The following is a 20,757-nucleotide window of genomic DNA, read 5'->3' as shown; positions in this document are numbered from 1 at the left end:
AAGGGGTTTTTGGTCTTTTCCCCATAATTCCAACATGGCGTTCCCTCCTCAACCCTCAAAACCTATCCCAATAAGTCATGAATATCATTTAGGATCCATTAGACCCAAACCCTGACATTGGGTCAACCTAGTTGACTAAGCCAACCTAAGTTGACCCAAAAGCCCCTTATGAGTCAAAATAGTCATTTGTGTTGAAGTGACCTCCCCAAACCTTGAAACCACCCTAGTGCACTCCAAATATCAATCCAAACTTATGGATCCTTACCCAACCCCTGGGTCAACCTAGGTTGACTAAATCATTACCTAAGCTTTTTCTTCATTAAATTAGACTCCATATGCATTCAAATTCCACCAAATCTATATTGAACACATCCCTCTGCACATCCCTCTATGATGTGGACTTGATTGGACCCCTTGACCCAGTCAATAGTTGACAAAGAAAATTGAACTCAAGTTTGGTCAAACTTGACCCTTTTGGGTCAAATCACTTGAGATATCTAATTCAAACCATCCAGATCTCCAAAACCTTTCAAATGCATGACCTAAACATCTCCAAAACCCCTTTGAGTCAAATCATGTGGTTTTGACTTGATCAAACTTAGATCATGATTAAATCCTTGATCATGATTAAACCTCAATCAATTCAAGACACCCAACCTATATCAATTCTCAAATCAATGTTCAAATCATGGCCTAATCATATTCTAATCCTTGGATGATCAAACCCAGGTCAAGTTAAACAAGTCAATTCTTCAAGACTTGGTCAAACTTTCTTAAACTCCATCCCATTTCTTCAAGCCTAACTCCAAGGCATCAAACCCTCTTCAACTTAATACTCCAGTAGCTCAAAGCTCTCTCCAAGCCACCTCAGTATCCACATGGCATGGAGACTAATCAAATGGTCAAACCAAGCATTCAAATGGGCATTCATGGCCAAAATTTCCTTCCAACTCCAACTCCATGCTCCATAGCCCTTGGGGTTCACCTAACCAGCTTCCCACACTCCTCCCATGAAACCTCATCAACCTTGACTAGGTTGGTTGGTCAAGGAAGTCAACACATTCTAGAAAGCCCTTTTCATGATTAACCTCCTACCTCCATCCCATCTCTCTCTATCTTAGGCTACTAGAGGGTTTCTTTTTAAGTGCAAAAGCACTCCTTAAGCCCTCCAAATTGATCCCAAAGATAGGTTTAGCCTTAAGTAGCAATGGTCCCCCCCTCACCCCTAAACCATCCAATGGGAGAATGGCTCAACCCATGCTTTGGCTCAGCCTTCCAACCATCAGAGACACTTGCCTAGCATCCAGTTGAGAATTCATATGCATCAGGACCGCCCATTTAGCCCCATACCATTTGAATATGGTAAACTCTCCAAAATGACTATTATTCAACCTTCTGCATTCTCTCACTCCCTCTAGCCTCCCAGAGACTCATTCCACTTCGTTTGAACTCTCCTCACCGTCCTATTCCCTTCCTAAGTAAAACCCCACTGTTAAAGCCCCACCAGTGACCAAATCTTCGGTGAACTAGGGAGCCTTCCATCCAAAGCCTTAACAGCTCGATCTGGTGTGTTTTGGACTATGGATTCAAGAGTGAAAAAATATGTGGAATGTCTACAAGCTCAATTGTATCAAGACCTCAAAGATCCAACGGTAAAAATACTTAAAAACCTTAGCCCTAGGTCACTACACTTAGATTGAAATAACTTTATGTAAAGTGTGTTTTAAACTACATTTTTTGCTCCCCATTATTTCTGTTTATGTGTGGTAGCTAGGTTTAAGATTTCAAGTTAAGTGATCATTCTGATCTAGAGAATGAGGAGAAATAGTGATCCTAGGGTGTTTTTTTAGTCTTCGTTAGTTGTACTTTTTTGTACTATTATTCATGCGATCAATGGCCTAGATCTTGTTATTCCATAGTTTCGTTTGATGGCTCATTCATTACAGCGGTCAATGCCTCCAGCCAGCTCTATCTTAGCTATTGAATCAAATCACGGAAGATCTAATGACCTCCGAGCTCTACTAATTCAGATAAGTGGCTTGCACCATCGTGGCGTCGTGTCCCGCATTAATGGTCAATGATTGTCATGGAGAAATCATTGGCCATTAATGCTCATCAGTTAATATGGTTTTGAACTTGCGGTCTAGATGATGCCATGTAGCCCTACATTACAATGGAATTGATTTGATATTCTAGATCATGCCACGTGGCTCATCGTTACGCTAGATGCCGTCACCATTAATCTAATTAACATAATTATAATTTTGAAGGTTTTTAATTATAGAATTTTATAAAATTAATTTTAAAAAAATATAGATCCAAAAATTAAATATTTTATTTCAAAATTTTTATAATTTCATAAACCTTAATTTAAAATTAATTTTCAAATTAAAATATTTAATGTATTTTTCGTAATTTTATATAATTTAATTATTTTTAAATTAAGATTTTATTTCAATATTTTTAATAACTTAATCAACTTAATTAACTCAAATATTTAAATATTTCATTAATATTAAATTTAATCCAACCCCTTTTTTATATATATAAATCTTTGTTCATATGTCAAATTATTTTTAAATTAAAAAAATATTTTCCAAAATCATTTTAATACTATTTTGAAATTATTTTGGATTTATTTTTACAACTATTTTGAATTATCTCAAATTTTCTAAAAATTCTTAAATTAACCTATTTTCTATTATTAAAATTAATTTTAAAACTGTATTTATTAAATCTTGAGAGTTTTGAGAGATCCCTTGAAATTTAGACCTAGGTTAAACATTCTTGAGTAGAATTAGTGGGGATTAGTGATTAATCAATGGACAATTACCTTGCTAATTGCCCATTGATTAATCTACAAATTTATTAAACTCTATTTTGATTTGCATAATTAGGATGCACAAATACACTTAGCTAAGGCTCTCCTAGTTCTAAGGACTTGGATGTGATGTTTGCACATTTATTTGTGTTAAGTCCAAGGGTTAGTAGAACCTTGATTCAAACCTACTTAACTTAGTGACATCATTAAGGACAATAACTAAGGACTTGTGTAAGGAACTTAAGAAAATTTTAATAATTAGGATACATATTCTTTTGACTTGAAGTTTTAAACAAACAAACATAATGGAATTGCATATCAATAGAAAATTTCCTACTAATTTTTGAAGTCATTAAGCCCCTTAATTAATTTACTTAAATTTAAACCTTTAATTAAACATTAAAATTTCTAAAAATTTTAATAAATAAAAATTAAATCTAAAAAATACATATAATACCCCTAACTGAAAAAAATTAAACTCTTAATCGGAGAAAATTAAAACCCGTTTGATTTGACATCTAATTCAACCTTAATTTAATTTTAATTAAAAATTAATATTTTACTAATTTAATTAATTAAAATTAATTAAATATTCCAAAGAAAATCCCCAAATGTTTGGAAACATCCCGTTAAGTTATTTTGGACCTTTGGGGGTGATTCCAAGAGGTTTAAGGCTGATTTGGATCACAATCATTAAAATATCCTTAATTAAAACAATTTAAAAATTCAATAAATTCTCAAACTTCTAAAAATCATAACTAATTTTAAAAAATTCTAAATTAATCAAACTCAAAGGCATTAAACTCAAATCAAAATCCAATATTTTACAAAAATTTTAAACCTTCAAAAATCAGTCAAAGTCAAAAATCCAAAAATCTGGTCAAACTTAAATCAAAATCAAGTCAAAACATAAAAAATTCATAACTTTTTATAGGAAACTCCAAATTGAGCATACTAATAGTTTAATTACTCATTAAAATTCCTAATATTTTTAAAAAATTTTGAACTTTCAAAATTAACTTTAATTTTAAAAGTTAACTTCTTGTCCATTAATTAATGCTTTAAATCATTCTAATAACTCTAAAATATTCAACAATTCATTAAAATGCTAAAAATTCTAATTTAATTAATAAAACTACTTAACCAGCATCCTAATAAACAAAAACCACTCCAAAGATAAAGTTTATTGGATAGACTACTCAGAGGTATGGGGCTACATGTGCTGAGGAGGCCTGGTTCCTCGAGCCTGGTGGCACAACGTCACCGATGGATTCAATGGAGTATAAAACATCAAAATAAAATCACTTTTAATTGCTTAACTAAATTAAAATCTTTAATTCAACTACATCAATAAGGTTTTTAGGAAGGATTACTCCGGGCTACAGAGCTATGTGTCCTAAGAAGGCATGGTTCCTCGAGCCTTGTGACACAATACCACAAATTTGTTGATGGAAAACATAAATTAATTTAACTCTTAAAATCAATAATTAATTAATATTAATCAACCCCTAATTCATAACCAACTAAATCAACCCTGATTGCTACTAGGTAAACCATGCATACAAGGCTACTAACATAACCCCAAGCAAGGTGAAATAAATTTCACTGCCTTAGTGAGCAACAAAAGTGGAAATCATCTAATAATTAAAATACATCCAAATCAAGATTTAACACATTAATAATTAAACTTAAACATAAAGTTCTCCTTCAACTTTTAACAAACTTAAACATTATATAATCTTAACAAACAACCCAATTTAGGATCTACTCCAGCCACACGACCTTCTACACATAATTTAGATGATTTACTATGAAAAGCTAACTCTAGACCTAAACTAGGTCGATATTTACTTTTCTGCTGTGTGCCACTTTTTTTAAATTTCATTGCATGTTATGATTGAAATTTCTTTATGTGTTTGTTTACTTTTACTACACTATGTGGATTGATATAGTGGGCGATTAGATTACCCTTATGTTAGGAATGATTTTGATGCTCAATGAAATTTTTACAGGTGGCCACACTCACGTAGGGTAATAAATAAGGTTAAATAAATAAAAAACATAATTATTATAGGTGCTTCAGCTGCTTAGCCCCCCAAATAAAAAAAAAAAGAAGCGTGGTCAAGTGTTTTTACTTTTCTGTGCATATATATAACTACTTGGGAATTAATTTGATTATTAAATGCTTAGGATAACTCTGCATAAGAGTTTAAAATTTTCATTTTTATATTAATGTAATTTATTCAAGTATTGAGTTGTGAAAGTTGCACTTTGAGTTTATTATACATAGATCCAAAGTTGGATTCCAAAGAGGAAAGGATACCCCTAAGGGGGTTAGTCCTTTTCCATTTGGGAGCCCAAGTTTGGATTACTTTCATACCCAAAGTAAAAAGAATAACCTCCCCTTCAGGGGAAGAGTTTTCTTTTTTATTTGGGTATCCAACTATGAAGAATCCAAGGAGTCCAAAAAGGAGAAGAGATAGGAGCTGAAGGCAAAGAGTATCCCACTCAAAGGAACTTGCGTTTGTACTAGGATTACTGGATACTTTTAATTTCTACATTTTTGGGTTATAATAAGTAAAGTAGTTTACTTATATACATTTATTAATTAGTTTGATTATATTGATATATTTGAGTTGACTTACTTGCATATAGGACGGCTTGATTTTTGTAGTTTTTTTACGATTATGAACCATTTTTTTATTTAGCTTGGATACGTGGGGCTCATGAGGTTGTGTAAAAAAGTTTTCTACTCAAATTTTTTTAAAAAAATTAGGATAACGTAGAAACTCTAATGGCTTAAGAAGTAAGACCAAGATTGCCGGGAGTTTGCATAACATCTTTGTTGTAGTCTTATTTTTCTTTTATTAGGTACCTCCCTACCTGTAAGTTTTGGCAGACCACTTGGCCTATGAGGGTGCAGGTATATCAAGGGGAATATGTGCAATATACTATAGCAAAATCATTAATTACCGATGGCTTTTTTACGACGAAAAGTGATAATTTTCCAACGGTTTCAGAATTTACTAGCGGATTTCGGTGCTCTTTGGCTGCCGGTAAAACACACGCCAGAAAATTTTTTTCAGCGGTAAAATATTCTGGCGGCTTTTCGGCGCTCTTTAATTTTGCCACCGGACAATTAAAAAAATTCAAAAAAAATTCTTTGGCCACATGGGTGGCTGTCCGGCGCTCTTTGGCCGCCGCTGACCGCCTGCTGTCTGCTGATCGCCAAGCTGCCTAAGCACCCTGCCAGCCTACCCAGAAGAAATCCCACACTGCCAGTTGCATTCTTGCGCTGACCGACTGCCCGGACGCCGTGTTTTGCCTGCCGCTCGTCTCTCTGATGCCCACTGCCCGCTAGTCTACCCGCCTACCCGTGTGCAGTCGGTGGGATTCGAACTCTATTCAATTTAAATTCATATCAAACACTCAATCATTTTGCTGTAATCTTTTTTTGTTAAATCATTTAAATAAATAATTTTTTTAATATTTTATTTAAATTATTTAAAAGTAGCTGGAAACGTCGTCGGAAAATTGATTGCCGAAATCCATCGGAAAATAGACGGAAAGCCGCCGGAAAATTGACCACCGGAAAGCCGCCGAAAAATTCTGCCGGTAATGGGTGATTTTCCTATAGTGATCTCTAGGATAAAAACTATTTTTATGTCTTTTTAAAAAAATTGTTTCATTCCAATTTCAAGTATTAATTGAGTTGATCGGTATGCATTGCGTTAGAAACACACTTAAAAAGAGTCTAAATCTTAATTGCTTTTTTGTCTTTAGCATTTTCATCCAACATAAGTCAAGGGACCACTTAAGACAACAACTAGATGTTGAACCCAGCTCTCTAGAACCTTAATACAAGTGTCCCTACCACTCTTTCATAAAATGATCGGACTCATGGATTTAAAATTGACTAGGTGGTTAGCTGGCTCCCAAAACCAGGCTAGGGTAAGTCCATATTTTGTATTACATTAGTTAGGTTTGGGACACCATTATTTGGTGCCCACTTTAGATTTAGGATTTGGAGCATATTTTGAATTATAAGACCCCAACCTCTAGGAATACAATCCTAAACTTTTAATAAAACGTTCAACTCAAACTAAATCTTTTTTCAATCCAAAACTTAAAGTCCAACACATAGATTAGGTCGGGATACTTATGAATTATTTCATATTCTCCAAGTGTCTCCTACCCTTCTTCTGTTGACTCCAAAATAAGTGCTCCAATTTCAATCCATTCCTAGTTGAAATTTCAAAATCCAATTACTTTGATATCACTCGTAGAAAATCATTAAATAAAATGTTGTAGTTATTTTAATAAAGAGTATTCGTAGAAAATTTTGATTTTTATGATGTAATTAACTATGAAGGCTTGCACTTGTAGGAGATTTAGAACTCACATCTATTTTTAAAATCAAATTTCAAAACTTAATTGATATTTCTTTTGGGAAATCAAATTTATAATAATTGTCATCATCATGTTTGAATGATTGCTAACGGATGATATTTTCTTTCTCCGTGGAGATATATCATGTATTAATATAAATTAGAATATGAAATTAGCGATCACATATCTTGATTACCATAGTTCAATATTTGGCTAAACTTCATTTTGACCCTCTAGGGTCATATGTGGTCTTACCTTAAATTAGGCTATGATATTCAAGACAAAATCTACAATTTTGGATCTGAATCAGTTAAGGGATTTCATTTTCACCTTCTGAGGTAATAAATCACCCTTAATGGTTAATTCGATTTCAAAATTAAAATCTAAACTTAATCCCAAATTTCCCAAAAAAAATTTTCAAAATTCAAATTAGTCTTCTTTGAAAAAATTGAACCAATGACAATCGTTATCGTTATGTTTGAATAATTACTAATCAATGATATCTTATTCCTTATAGGAGATATATCCTTTGTTAATAAGGCTCTAGGCATGAAATTAATGATAATTAACCTAGAATATCATAGTTAGAAATTAAATCAAACTCTATTTTGACCTTTTGATGTCATACACAGTTCTTTCTTGAATCTAGTTATGATATTCAAGGTACGATTTGCAATTCTAAATTTGAACCCCTTTTTGAAATCTTATTTCCACCCCTCCAGGTGGTATGACTTTTCTAATGGGATGTTCGACCTTAGAATTTGAATCCAAAGTCAATTTCAAAATTCCAAAGAAAACTAACACTTTTTAAAACCCGCTTTCAAACTTCCACCAATAGAGGGAGAGGAAGTGTGTTCTACAAAGTTAGCTAAAAACTATGTATACTCTTAGAGATGGTGAAATATCATTTTTGGATAAGGATTTTTCTAAAGATGAACTTCAGTTGGTGGTTAATAAACTTGGGAGTAATGTTTCTGCAGACATTGATGGGATTACTCTCTTTTACTAAATATTATTAAGGAATCATTAGTGAAGATGTTTGGAAGGCCATTAATCAGTTCTTTTCATTTGGTAAGATGTCTCCCACTTGGAAAGAAACTCTCATTATTCTCATTTCAAAAATTAGTAATCCGGTTATTCCTTTGAATTATCGTCCAATTAGTTTTTGCTTGTCTATTTATAAATTGGTGGCAAATTTTTTTTAAATAAACTATAGATGGTTATTCATAAAATCATATTAGAGGAACAAGCGGCTTTTATTAAAGGCCAGTCTTTATCTGACCATATTTTGTTGGCTCAAGAAGTGTTCAATAAATTCATGTTTTCTAAAGCTAAGAAAGGATTGGTGGCTTTTAAGGTAGATATGGAGCAATCGTATGATAGCATTAGGTGGTCTACTTTAAGGTAAGATCTAGAGTATTTTAATTTTCCTTTAAAATTTTTTGAGCTTCTTTTGGAGTGTGTGGTGGATCCAAGATTTTCTATATTGGTGAATGGAAATAATTCTACTTGGATCGAAGCAAGGAATGGCTTTAGACAAGGATATCCCTTGTCTCCTTATTTGTTTATTATTTGCTCCCAGCTTTTGACAAATGCTTTTATACAAAAAGGAGGTAATCTTGGAATTAAAATTGATACTAATACCCCTAAGATTTTGCACTTACTATATGCATATGATATTCTTGTTTTTTATGAAGCTAATTATAAAAGTGTGAAAAAATTAAAAGATATTCTTTTTAACTACAACAAGTGGTCGAGACAAATTATTAATATGCAGAAATCTTTCGTTATATTTGGAAAATCTATTAACATGAAGAAGAAGAAAGCTATTTCTCACTTGTTGAAATTCAAAGTTGTGAAGGAGTTGAATTATTTTGGAGTAAAGATTACTTTGAGGAGGCTTGTTGTTTCATAATTTCACAATATGATGGAAAAAGCATGGAGTAAATTGAATTCTTGGTCTAACAAATTTATTTCATTAGAAGGAAGGATGGTTCTTGTTAAATTTGTTTTTCTTTCTCTTCCCATATTTTTGGCTACGTATTCTCTTGTACCTATGGGAATTTTAAATAAATTTGATAAAATGTGTAGATGTTTTATCTTGCATAAGAACAATGATAAATTTTGTCTTCAATATGTTGCTTAGGAGGTTTTATGCAAACCAAAAAACAAAGGTGGACATGGGTTTCATCTGCAGTTTCTAAAGCAGGCCCTCTTCGTACTATATTTGCTTGGAATCTTATAGGTAAACCCAACTCTCTTCTGAACCGTAACTTGATTGCAAAGTATGGTAGTGATATTTGGAATGCTGAAGTCAAGAGAGGATGTTCAGCCACTTGGAGAATTATTGTGAATGGTGCTCTGTCCCTTCGTCAGATTGTTAGATGTGAAGTTGCAAATGGAGAGTCTATAAATGTGCTAAAGGATGTCTAGATTCTTGATAGGAGTGTGCTGAAATGGCCAACTTTTGTTGCTAATCTGGAAGAGGTGGGTTATGGCCTTAATAATTTTATTTCTGATGGCTCGTGGAATGTTGCTCAATTGGGAAAATATTTTGGTAAGCAGTTGGTTGATTTATTCTTCAAACTCCTATAAATACTTCATTGTAATGGATCATATAGAGCTAAATGCGAGGATGTCTGGGAAAACTATTGCTGGAATGGTTACTAAATATTTGATTGAGGATTCAGTTGAAGAAAATTATTGGAACTGGATTACAAAACTTAAACTTATACCTTGTGTGGAACTCTTTTAGCGGCGTATTTTTAATGATGTGATACCATCTAAGGCTTTTTTACTACATAGGAGGCTACCGAATCAGAATACTTGTTCTAGAGGATGTGCTGCGGTGGAAGATGAGAATCATATAGTTGTTGGATGATCTTTACTTATCCCTGTGTTAAAACTTCTGAATAAATGGGTTTTCAAGTTCTGACCTTTTCTTCTGTTGTAAATTGCATTTATAAGTTGAAAAGGCTTTCCCATAATAATCCTTTTATTGGAACCTTATACTGTACAATAGTTTTCTTTTCTTGGAAATTTAGGAATAAGGTTATACATGGTGAGAAAGAGGATGGTTTGGTGTTTATTGTTGCAAATGCTTTATGTTTTGCTTCGGCTTCTTCCCTTCCTCATATTCATTCGGGAATTTGGGATGCTAATCAGTTATTTCAGTTGTCATCTTCTTCTTAGCATCCTTCTCCACCCGAATGGCTAAAGGTGAATACAGATGCTTGTCTTTTAAGATCTAATAGAGCTGGTGTTGGTGGTGTATTTAGAGATCATAAAGGGAGGTTTTTGTTTGCTTTTGATTTTATGTGTTTACATTGGGATGTAGCTCAGTTGGAATTGATGACAATCAGTTCATTGGAGAAGGTTATTGAAGATTGAATGATGGAAGCAAAATGTATAATTAATTAATGGGACAATTTCAATATTATTAAACTTCTTCAAGGTTCTTATAGATGTTCCAAGTTAAAGTACAACCATTTCTTGGAGGGAGATTTTTCTTTTCTAAAGGAGTTTAATCAAGTTATTTTTAATTTTTCCAAAAGAAGTTGTAATAAGTTAGGTGATTTATGTGCTAACTATGCTTTACTTAGTGATTTTATTTCGGATTACATTAGTAGTGTTGACATTCCTCCATTTTTGCCTTTGTTAAAGGAGGAATGTGATGATTTAGTTTCTTTTCATTAGATTGTAATTTCTTTTTCTTTTTAATGCTATTGCCATTTTCTTCAAAAAAAAAAAAAGAGCATTCTTAATAAATTTTATTTAGAGAGATTTACATACATACCACTTAATACTATGCTATTTACATTGTTATAAGAGCTCCAATTCTTTTCTCTATACAGGTCTATAAATTCTTATGTCGCCGAACTCCAATTTGAAACCCTAAGGAGCGGAGCTGCTGGGAGAACCACAGTTTTGTTGGCTTAGGTTCCCGGAGGTGGAGGCGGCAATGGAGAATCCTCAGTAATACAGCTATTTTTACATGATCTGATGTATTCTGTCTATTTTTTAATCATATAATTTCCTTCTCATCCACAGGCCTTCAAGCGCACAAAATGGTGGCCTTAACAAGCACGGCCACAGCCACCTTAATGTCATCCGCTCCTTCAGCTTGGGGAGGTGCTGTACCAAAGTGCTTGGGTCTTTTCTAAGCTGTTATTTTTTGAAAATCTCGTGCGTCCATAAAACCTGGGCAACATGATACTACCAGATATGAGGAAAATAGTATTTCATTTTTGGAGGGAGTTTGTAGGGGTGTGATCGTGAAAATTTAATCATTTATTCTAAAATGAGTATTATTATGCTGCATATTTACTATAGCTTTGCTGGTTGAAGTCCATACCATTGTGAGGAGGGATTTACATACCTAGAACTCAAAACATTAGGTTTTAGATACATGAACTTTATTATTTACATTACCTAACACTTGGAGTTAATGGACCTAGCCAAGGAGGAGGGAAGAGGTAGATTGCCTTTGTTGACCAAGCTCCTGTACTTGGTGACTCGTCAGAAATGGTGGACGTGTTGGACGGAGCTATAAATATGGCAATGGTGGCGGCTGGGAGGGGAAAACATGGCTAAGGAAGTCATGATGGGCAATTAGGGCCACTAGACCGATGGCTATAAAGGATGATGAATTGATGGGGAAGTGAAGGGATTGGGCAACGCCGTGGGATGGTTAGGGGAGGTTTTTTTTTTTGATATTTGGATTGATTTGCATGTGAATAGTGAAGTTTTATGTTAAATATATAAATCTTAATATTTTGAGTGTTATATATTATATGTAAATTCATTTGTTTCCTCATGTTATGAAAATTGAGCAATTGGGCTTACACGTTTATTTATTTATTTATTTTGGCTCCTTGTGATAAGGCTATCAACGTGTTTATAGGGAGGAACATATTGGAACAAGCTGCCATGAGGTTTGTTCTAGAGGCATGTGTCAATGATGACATTGCTACAATCCTGATTTTCTTAGTTTTTAACTGATTGAATTCTCTAATTTCAGTTTATACCCTCCTAAATATGCATGTTAATTTGCAAAACTGTTTTTCTAGTACCATCCACATATGTTGTTATTTCGCACTCCTACTATAGGGTCTATGAGCCTTCCTGGTGATTTAGGCACAGGGTATTTCATCCATAACTGTAATTCATGCCTTGGTTTGTTTGGTGAAACCATTTGCAAATTCAACATTTATTAATATCTTATTTTACAGATGACTTGTCTTTCAAAAAGAGGTCATCCTGCACTAATTTTTAATTTTCTAAAGAACTTCTTTGAATGATCAGCACATCCAAAAGCAAGCATTGATCAATATGTATACTAACTACTGCCTACTTGGATCTTAAAGAGGCTTAAATAGATCCGTGATTGCTACCATTTCATGGAAATTGGATCCCTTATGTTATATATTTTCTTTTTTTTTGGTCTTTTTGGGCTTATTTTTCTTGGCTTAAGCTAAGCCAAGCCTGGCTAAATCTGCTAAGTTGTTAATCAAGGTTAAGTTGTTTGTTTGGTGAAAAGAATGAGATGCTCTAAGCTAACAGGTTAAGAAAATTGTTTAGCTGGTTTCAGGCTTAGCTTATGTTATATTTGACAAATCATCATGATAAATTATTAATTAATGTGTCTGCTTCAATTTGTTAGTTGTTTGATTAATTATGATTATGCTGTTGGTGATCATTCTTTTCCATGAGTAAAATTTAATAAAAATTTGGGTTTCACCTCCTAATAATTAACATATAAAAATTCATAAACATTGCATTTAATTCGTGCTAGCAGTTATCAAAGAAAAAATTTAATATAGATTCAAAATTTAGTACAATGCTCCAACAATACTCTTCAATTGCTGTCAAACAATATAGAATTTAATGTTGAGTCATAAATTACATTATTCTAGCAATGATTTCTATTATCACATTAGAACATTAATTATAGTAATTAGTTACATGAATTTGAAGAAGTATAATATTAATATACAACAACAACAAAAACATCAAGCCTTTATCCCACTACGTGGGGTCGGCTACATGAATCCTTTTTCTCCATTGTGTTCTATTAAAAATCAAATTCTCATTTAAATCTAATAGAGAAAGATCATTTCTAATATTTTCTAACCAAGTCTTTTTAGGTCTACCTCTACCTTTCTTAACATAAGTCAAATCTAATACCTATACTTTCCCAACCGGGTCATCAGAATGCCGCCGTTTTATGTGACCAAACCATCTAAGTCGGCTCTCTCTAATATTATCAAGCATAATATTAATATGAATGCGATATCACTTTCCAACAATGCAAATAATTTAAAGCTTCTTGAGAATATCTTTCATAATTTTTGGTCAATTACTTTGTTGGCTCAGTGAGGGTTCATCTAATAAGTATGGAGGAGGTGCACTGCTTTTTCATAACTTCTACTTCATGAAAACAAGATCCATTGCAACTATTAACTTGAGTTGACGTTCCACACAAATATTATGTATCCAAGTTATTACTGATTCATTTCATGATTATTCAACAAGTTTTATGCTATTTATCGACTACCTAACACAATCCTCTACTGTTATCATCCATGGCTTGTTTCATTGCAACGACAGTGTTGATGAAACTAATTTGACTAATGAGTATGAATGAAAATTGATATGAGCAGATTATTTAGAATGAATACTATCTTCCAAAAGGCAATAAATTAAGGAAAGGGAATAAGAGCCATGTGAAATACAGAAGATTGAAGACTACCATATGCATTATGTATAATCTATGCATCCCAATTGAAGGAAGAGGACATCAACACAAGAAGCCATAATACCAAAAATAGGATATATTGTCATGTTATCATAGTTAATTAATGCCATGATAAGATACGTAAAAATAAATAAGCCTTGGAAGTACATTTTTGCATCTAAAGGGACAAAAGATATTCTTACATGTCACATGCAAGATATGTAAAGGATAAACACCCACCAGCATAGTTTCAACTCATTGACGAATAACTTAAAACATATAATGCAAACTACAAATGGAATTGAAATCATTCACCTAGCAATATGGAGTGTGGGTTACATTTCCTTCATTTAATCGAACGGAATCACTAATGAAACAAGTGACAGTTACTAAATGCAATCATGACTGCACCCAAACATTAAATTACATCATTAAAACTCATCAAAATGATCAATACAATAACTCCTAACATAAAATAATGAGTTTGACCATCAACATCATGCAATTTGATTGATTTAATATTAGCATGGATTTGATAAATTAATTGTCATTTAACTTTTTTTTTGTTATGGTCATTATTGCCATTACAACAAACTGTGAAGAAGGTCGTCAAACCAATGTAAGAATGGAAATTAAAGAAGCTTTAGCAGACAGAAAATTTCTACTGCTGTAACTTATTGTAAATCAATAAGCTTTAATGTATGGGGCAAATTATTAGGCACAACTGGATTCCCCTTTTTTTTTTTTTGGAAAAAGGATTCCCTTTTTAGAGGGTGCTCTTTAGAAAAACCAAAATTATCTGATGGCAGCTTTGATCTTGAGAATAACTGGTGCTTTGGTAGAGTAACGGAGAAAATTTTCTGTGTTCAATAATATATGGTCCTTGAGTAAAGCGGTAAACTTCTATTTTTAGAGGAGCTTTAAGAAAAGTTTGACTTGATTGTGAAGTCCATCAAATCCAAAAGCAAGCATTGATCAATATGTATACTAACTACTGCCTACTTGGATCTTAAAGAGGCTTAAATAGTCCTTGATTGCTACCAATTCAATGTATCTGCTTCAATTTGTTAGTTGTTTGATTAATTATTATTATGCTGTTGGTGATAATTCTTTTTCATGAGTAAAATTTAATAAAAATTTGGGTATCACCTCTTAAAAATCAACATATAACATTTCATTAACATTGCATTTAATTCGTGCTAGCAGTTATCAAACAAAGATTATAATATAGAATCAAAATTTAGTACAATGCTCCAACAATACTCTTCAATTGCTGTCAAACAATATAGAATTTAATGTTGAGTCATACATTACATTATTCTAACAAATGATTTCTAATATCATATTAGAACGTTAATTATATTAATTAGTTACATAAATTTGAAGCATAATATTAATATGAATGAGATAAAACAATCCAACAATGCAAATAATTTGAAGCTTCTTGAGAATTTCTTTCATAATTTTTGGTCAGTTACTTTGTTGGCTCAGTGAGGGTTCATCTAGTAAGTCTGGAGAAGGTGCACTGCTTTTTCATAGGTTCTATTTCACGAAAACAAGCTTCATTGTAACTATTAACTCGAGATGACATTCCACACATGTTATGTATCCAGGTAAATTCATTTCATGATTATTCGACAAGTTTTATGATGGTTGTCGATTACATAACACAATCCTCTACTTTTATCATCCAGGGCTTGTCTCATGGCAACAATAGTGTTGATGAAAGTAATGTGACTAATGAGTATGAATGAAAATTTGATATGAGCAGATTGTTTAGAGTTGAATATTATCTTCCAAAAGATAATACATTTAGGTAAGAGAATAAGAGCCATGTGAAATATAGAAAATTGATGACTACCATATACATTATATATGATCAATGCATCCCAATTGAAGGAAGAGGACATCAACAGTAGAAGCCATAATACCAAAAATCGGATATATTGTCATGTATCCATAGTTAATTTATGCCATGATAAGATACCATAAAACTAAATAAGCCTTGGAAGTTAATTTTTGCATCTAAATGGACAAATTATAATATTACATGTCACATCAAGATATTTAAAGGATAACAACAGCCACCACCATAGTTTCAACTCATTGATGAATAACTTAAAACATATAATACAAACTACAAATGGAATTGAAATCATTCTCCTAGCAATATGGAGTGTGGGTTACATTTCCTTCATTTAATCAAGTACCTGTTGGATTCAGAATCTGATAGGAAACACTTGTAGATCTCAAGTATTTCCTGTCAATATTCAGAAAACAACAAGAATTCTCCATAAAAATCCACACAAAACCACCAAAACAATAGAGAATTTGTATTATTTGATGAAATAGAAACGAAAAATAGCATGATATAGTTGATCCTCAATTCGAGAGGAGGATCAATCTCCCAAATCTCTGGACGCCGCTATAGCCCAAAAACCTAAACCTAAGAGATCTCAAATTTCAGCCAAATTCAAGATGTCATAACCCTAAAAAATTAAACTATTTAATGCATACAATTCAAAAAGAAATCTCTAAACAGTCCCTACATTCAATTTCTCTCCTAAAGTTCATCAAAAATCCTTCAAAAATTGCTCTGTTTGAATTGGCGGTTTGATCGACATGCAGGAGGCCAAGATTGGCGGAGAGTTCCGCCTCTATTGTTCATAAGTCGGTCTGATATGGACCGGCTGAACCGGTCTAATAATACTCCCCTCACAAAGATCCACCTTGTATGTAAGGTGGAAAAACGACACCCTCCATTTCTTCTTCATCATGAATGGTAAGAACCTGAAGAGTTATGTTCTTACATCTGTGCCCCGGCATATAACTCTTGTCACATCTGAAGCAGAGCCCCTTTACCCTTTTTTCCTATAATTCCATTTATGTGAGCTTTTTGAAGTTGCCCCCCCGGTCTTACTCCTATTGTCTTCTCCTTCGAAGTCTCCCTAAGAGTACCCAGTGTCACCTCTTTGGGTGCTAGAAAGGTGGTGGTCCTTTGGTTTTGACCTCCTGAGTTACCGCCTCTCGTATCTCTTTACAGGTGTCTCTGATCCTCCACCAATTGAACTAGTTTTATAGTCTCTCCCGATTCACGAGGTCTTATTACTCTAACCACTGCTCGGATCTCTGGCGTTAGTCACTTCATGAAATTTTCCTCTAGAACTATCTCAGGAAGACGGTCCAATCGACTAGCAAGGTACTCAATCGCTTTCGATACTCAATCACTGCACCATCCTGTGTCAAGGCGAAGAATTGCTCGTAGGAGTCTCCTCCTCTGCTGGTTTGAAAACATTCCAACAGGCAGTCCTTAAACTCCCTCCAGGTCCTTAGGCGTATCCCTCCATTGGTACCAAGCTAAAGCTTTCCCTTCCAAGTACATTATGGTTGTCGTCAGCTTCTCCTCTTGTCAACCTGTTGACAATAAAGTACCTTTCCATCCTGTAGATCCACCCATGTGCATGCTCTTCCTCAAAAATAGGCATCTTTAATTTCCTCACCCTCAGAACGCCTACTTTCCCTTTGTTCCCTTCATAATTTTCCCTTCCCCAGGGGGTGGTTATCCCCAAGTGTCCCAATCATCCCTTCTACGTTCATACCTCAGCCTTTCATCAAATTTTCACATTCTCTTCTCAAATTCAGCACCCATTGGATCATAACAAACCCCTCCCTTTTCAAATTCAGCCTCCTTTGGTCATAATTATCCATTTCTCTTTTCAATCTCGCCCCTCTCCTCTCCAAATCAACACATTCGTTCTTGCCCTACCTCCTTATGCCTCTCCTCATACCCTCTGCTTGACTCTTCCTTAGGAATAGGCTCTAGGAGAGGTATTCTCTCTTCTCCCTTTCGAGTCTCCACCTCCTGATCTCCCCTTTGCCTGATTGGCTCAGGATTTTTCCCATCTCCCTGCCTGTCGATGCCTTCTCTCCCCTCCGACGGTAATATTTTGGTTTGGCTCTCAAGCATTTTCTTCAACATCTCCCCTAGGCTGGAAACATTCTCATCCATCTTCTCGTGGATGGCTAAAATGTCTTTCTTTAAATCTAAAACTTGAATTTATAGATCTGAAATTTTTGATTTCATTTGTCTGATCTCCATTTCAAGGCGATCCTCCAACACATCCAGTTTCTTGGCTGCAATCAATACCCGGATATTTGTAGACTCAAAAATCTTGAATTTGACCCTTGAAAACAACAAATAACCGCTCTTCCAGTTGAAAAACAACAGCTGGTTTCACAGAAAAAACCCCAAAACAATCCCAAAATCTGCCACGATACCAATTTGATAGGAAACACTCGTAGATCTCAAGTATTTCCTGTCAATATTCGGAAAACAACGAGAATTCACAACAAAAATCCACAGAAAGCCATGAAAACAGTAGATAATTTGTATTATTTGATGAAATAGAAATGGAAAATAGCAAGATACAGTTGATCCTCAATTCTAGAGGAGATTCAATCTCTCCCAAATCTCTAGACGCCGCTAGAGCCCAAAAACCTAAACCTAAGATATCTCAAAATTCAGCCAAATTCAATATGCCCTAACCCTAGGAAAACAAACTATTTAATGCGTACAATTCAAAATGAAATCTCTAGACAGTCCCTACATTCAATTTCTTTCCTAAACTTCATAAAAAATCCTTCTAAAACCACTCTTTTTGAATTGGCAGTTTGATCGACATGCAGGAGGCGGAGATTGGCGGAGAGTTTTGCCTCTGTTGTTCGTAAGCCAGTCTGATATGGACTGGTTGGACCGGTCCAGTCTAACATAATACTAATGAAACAAGTGAAAGTTACTCAATGCAATCATGACTGTACCCAAACTTTAAATTTCATCATTAAAACTGATCAAAATGATCAATACAATATATCATAACATAAAATAATGAGTTTAACCATCAACATCATGCAATTTGATTGATTATATATTAACATAGATTTGATAAATTAATAGTCATTTAACATTTTTTTTTTTGTATGGTCATTGCCATTACAACAAACTTTGAGGAAAGTCATCAAACCCATGTAACAGTGGAAATGAAAGAAGCTTTAGCAGACAGAAAATTTCTACTGTTGTAACTTATTGTAAATTAATAAGCTTTATTGTATGAGACAAATTATTAGGCACAACTGCATTCCCTTTTTAGAGGTTGCTCTTTAGAAAAACCTAAATTATCTGATGACAGCTTTGATCTTGAGAAGAACTGGTGCTTTGGTAGAGTAACGGAGAAAATTTTCTGTGTTCAATAATATATAGTCCTTGAGCAAAGCGGTAAACTTCTATTTTGAGAGGAGCTTTAACAAAAGTTTGACTTGATTGTGAAGTCCATCAAATCCTCTTTCTAGGGATATAAATATTCACTCAGATTTGTTTATTATGTTTATCTCCCCTTTCATAATAAACAAACTTTGGCAGAGCAATTTGTTTTACCGCTAGTTTTTGGAAATGGAGGTTTAGTTCCAAAAGTTAATCACCAAAGTTTCAATGATATTTATTTATTTCCTATGAACTCTTTTTTTTGCGAATTTGATTTAGTGTTTCTTTGAACTGCAGTGAGTTTCATTTTAACCCAACATCCCATTCATTTTATATTATTTTGTTACAAGTATGAATTAAATAAGCCTCAACATTGTTTTATGTTATTGTATTATTGTTTTTTTTCTAGAAGGGGGAAAAAAATGAAGGTGACCTTCAAGCTCTCATAAGTGGATTTTTCTTATCACCTGCAGGAAGATGTGTTCAAGTTTTGGAACTCATTTTCATTAACTTTCTACTAAATATTGGAACTTGATTCCTATCATTTTTGTCCCTCACATTGAAAAAAGATTGGACTAAATCCCAAAGTGAGATTTTAGGGTGGTAGTGGAATGGTTTCGAGAGCCAACTTCATTAAGAGTGGGGATTACTCAGGAAACCAAGCAGTTAATATTCAAGAAACCAAGCCTCTGAAGTTAAATGATGGAGATGCCTAAATGCAATAGCCATCACTGTACATATTGCTCAAGGGAGTAGAGACTCCTTTTGATCTCTTTCAGGGTGCAATTGCTAGAATAATTGGTGTTCTTCAAGCATTTAGTATGTTTCAAGTATTTCAAGGTTAGCTTTGAATTTTTTGCTTAATGAAATTTTTCTTCTGGTCTATTTAGTGACCACTTATGTTGATTATGCTTAAGCTTTAGATGAAAATCTTTGTTAATTCTGTTTCCATGTGAACTGAAGCTGTTAACTATCTCATATAGAATGGCTATAGTCTATAAGCTAACAATGATTATCTTTGTTAATTCTGTTTCCATGTGACGAAAGTTAACCATAGCTTATTTTGAGCAAAATTTCTTGCACTTTCGATGCTTTTTTATGAGCTTTGGATCCAACCCCAATATTTTTGCACCAAATGCTATATTTTACATTTTTTTATCGCTTTTGCAAGGCGTTACGTACATTGATAATTTTTTAACTATGTATGTGTCAACGAAAGCGCAAATCAACATTCATATTGGCACAACGTTGGGACTCTGCTTGATGGCTAGCTTATTTTGTGGTCATCAATTCCTGCTTGTGCTCATTTGTTCGTTTTTCTTTTCTTTGTTCAGGTTAGTCTTTTTCCCCACGGAAATTATTTACTTATTTTAAGTGGAACTTTCATGCTATTTAGCAATAGCAGAATTATTATAATTCATGCTAAATAAAATAATTTTATTGAAGGGGTTATAGAGTTCTTGACCTTTAAATAGGAGAATAATAACAAATGTCATCAAGCCATTTGATTGGTGACACAACGGATTCATTTTCTTTTCATATTCAGGCTTCATT

At 33.6% G+C, this 20,757-nt stretch overlaps 1 long non-coding RNA gene across 1 annotated transcript; it reads left to right on the top strand.

Annotated features, from left to right (window-relative positions):
- Positions 1-11,060: 11,060 nt before the first annotated feature.
- LOC110112815 lies at positions 11,061-20,285 on the top strand. Its single transcript, XR_002305085.2, has 3 exons — positions 11,061-11,185; positions 11,261-11,341; positions 19,677-20,285. It is a non-coding gene; the product is annotated as an uncharacterized LOC110112815 (long non-coding RNA).
- Positions 20,286-20,757: the final 472 nt, after the last annotated feature.

This window comes from Dendrobium catenatum, unplaced genomic scaffold (assembly GCF_001605985.2).
Source record: "Dendrobium catenatum unplaced genomic scaffold, ASM160598v2 fragScaff_scaffold_1579, whole genome shotgun sequence".
Taxonomy (NCBI): Eukaryota; Viridiplantae; Streptophyta; class Magnoliopsida; order Asparagales; family Orchidaceae; genus Dendrobium; species Dendrobium catenatum.
Note: the sequence above shows the minus strand (reverse complement) of the source record. Positions and strands in the feature narration are given on the sequence as shown.